We start from the raw sequence: 2,500 nt of genomic DNA, 5'->3' as shown, positions 1-2,500 counted from the left end.
TCGAATGAGCCAAGAAAGAGCGGTGCGGGGCCGGTCGGAGCGCACCCTTTTCTCGGTGGCTGGCGGGCGAGAGAGTGCTGCGTCGCCGGCATCGGCGTCGAAAGAAGCCGAGCCGAAAAAAGTTAAAGTACAAACGTGCAAGCATACTAACCTAACCCTAGGTAAGGCATGTCAGAGCGAAAGACAGTAATTTCGAATGAGCCAAGAAAGAGCGGTGCGGGGCCGGTCGGAGCGCACCCTTTTCTCGGTGGCTGGCGGGCGAGAGAGTGCTGCGTCGCCGGCATCGGCGTCGAAAGAAGCCGAGCCGAAAAAAGTTAAAGTACAAACGTGCAAGCATACTAACCTAACCCTAGGTAAGGCATGTCAGAGCGAAAGACAGTAATTTCGAATGAGCCAAGAAAGAGCGGTGCGGGGCCGGTCGGAGCGCACCCTTTTCTCGGTGGCTGGCGGGCGAGAGAGTGCTGCGTCGCCGGCATCGGCGTCGAAAGAAGCCGAGCCGAAAAAAGTTAAAGTACAAACGTGCAAGCATACTAACCTAACCCTAGGTAAGGCATGTCAGAGCGAAAGACAGTAATTTCGAATGAGCCAAGAAAGAGCGGTGCGGGGCCAGTCGGAGCGCACCCTTTTCTCGGTGGCTGGCGGGCGAGAGAGTGCTGCGTCGCCGGCATCGGCGTCGAAAGAAACCGAGCCGAAAAAAGTTAAAGTACAAACGTGCAAGCATACTAACCTAACCCTAGGTAAGGCATGTCAGAGCGAAAGACAGTAATTTCGAATGAGCCAAGAAAGAGCGGTGCGGGGCCGGTCGGAGCGCACCCTTTTCTCGGTGGCTGGCGGGCGAGAGAGTGCTGCGTCGCCGGCATCGGCGTCGAAAGAAGCCGAGCCGAAAAAAGTTAAAGTACAAACGTGCAAGCATACTAACCTAACCCTAGGTAAGGCATGTCAGAGCGAAAGACAGTAATTTCGAATGAGCCAAGAAAGAGCGGTGCGGGGCCGGTCGGAGCGCACCCTTTTCTCGGTGGCTGGCGGGCGAGAGAGTGCTGCGTCGCCGGCATCGGCGTCGAAAGAAACCGAGCCGAAAAAAGTTAAAGTACAAACGTGCAAGCATACTAACCTAACCCTAGGTAAGGCATGTCAGAGCGAAAGACAGTAATTTCGAATGAGCCAAGAAAGAGCGGTGCGGGGCCGGTCGGAGCGCACCCTTTTCTCGGTGGCTGGCGGGCGAGAGAGTGCTGCGTCGCCGGCATCGGCGTCGAAAGAAACCGAGCCGAAAAAAGTTAAAGTACAAACGTGCAAGCATACTAACCTAACCCTAGGTAAGGCATGTCAGAGCGAAAGACAGTAATTTCGAATGAGCCAAGAAAGAGCGGTGCGGGGCCGGTCGGAGCGCACCCTTTTCTCGGTGGCTGGCGGGCGAGAGAGTGCTGCGTCGCCGGCATCGGCGTCGAAAGAAGCCGAGCCGAAAAAAGTTAAAGTACAAACGTGCAAGCATACTAACCTAACCCTAGGTATGGCATGTCAGAGCGAAAGACAGTAATTTCGAATGAGCCAAGAAAGAGCGGTGCGGGGCCGGTCGGAGCGCACCCTTTTCTCGGTGGCTGGCGGGCGAGAGAGTGCTGCGTCGCCGGCATCGGCGTCGAAAGAAGCCGAGCCGAAAAAAGTTAAAGTACAAACGTGCAAGCATACTAACCTAACCCTAGGTAAGGCATGTCCGAGCGAAAGACAGTAATTTCGAATGAGCCAAGAAAGAGCGGTGCGGGGCCGGTCGGAGCGCACCCTTTTCTCGGTGGCTGGCGGGCGAGAGAGTGCTGCGTCGCCGGCATCGGCGTCGAAAGTAGCCGAGCCGAAAAAAGTTAAAGTACAAACGTGCAAGCATACTAACCTAACCCTAGGTAAGGCATGTCAGAGCGAAAGACAGTAATTTCGAATGAGCCAAGAAAGAGCGGTGCGGGGCCGGTCGGAGCGCACCCTTTTCTCGGTGGCTGGCGGGCGAGAGAGTGCTGCGTCGCCGGCATCGGCGTCGAAAGAAGCCGAGCCGAAAAAAGTTAAAGTACAAACGTGCAAGCATACTAACCTAACCCTAGGTAAGGCATGTCAGAGCAAAAGACAGTAATTTCGAATGAGCCAAGAAAGAGCGGTGCGGGGCCGGTCGGAGCGCACCCTTTTCTCGGTGGCTGGCGGGCGAGAGAGTGCTGCGTCGCCGGCATCGGCGTCGAAAGAAACCGAGCCGAAAAAAGTTAAAGTACAAACGTGCAAGCATACTAACCTAACCCTAGGTAAGGCATGTCAGAGCGAAAGACAGTAATTTCGAATGAGCCAAGAAAGAGCGGTGCGGGGCCGGTCGGAGCGCACCCTTTTCTCGGTGGCTGGCGGGCGAGAGAGTGCTGCGTCGCCGGCATCGGCGTCGAAAGAAGCCGAGCCGAAAAAAGTTAAAGTACAAACGTGCAAGCATACTAACCTAACCCTAGGTAAGGCATGTCAGAGCGAAAGACAGTAATTTCGA

This window comes from Styela clava, chromosome 15, assembly GCF_964204865.1.
Source record: "Styela clava chromosome 15, kaStyClav1.hap1.2, whole genome shotgun sequence".
Classification (NCBI taxonomy): Eukaryota; Metazoa; Chordata; class Ascidiacea; order Stolidobranchia; family Styelidae; genus Styela; species Styela clava.
Note: the sequence above shows the minus strand (reverse complement) of the source record.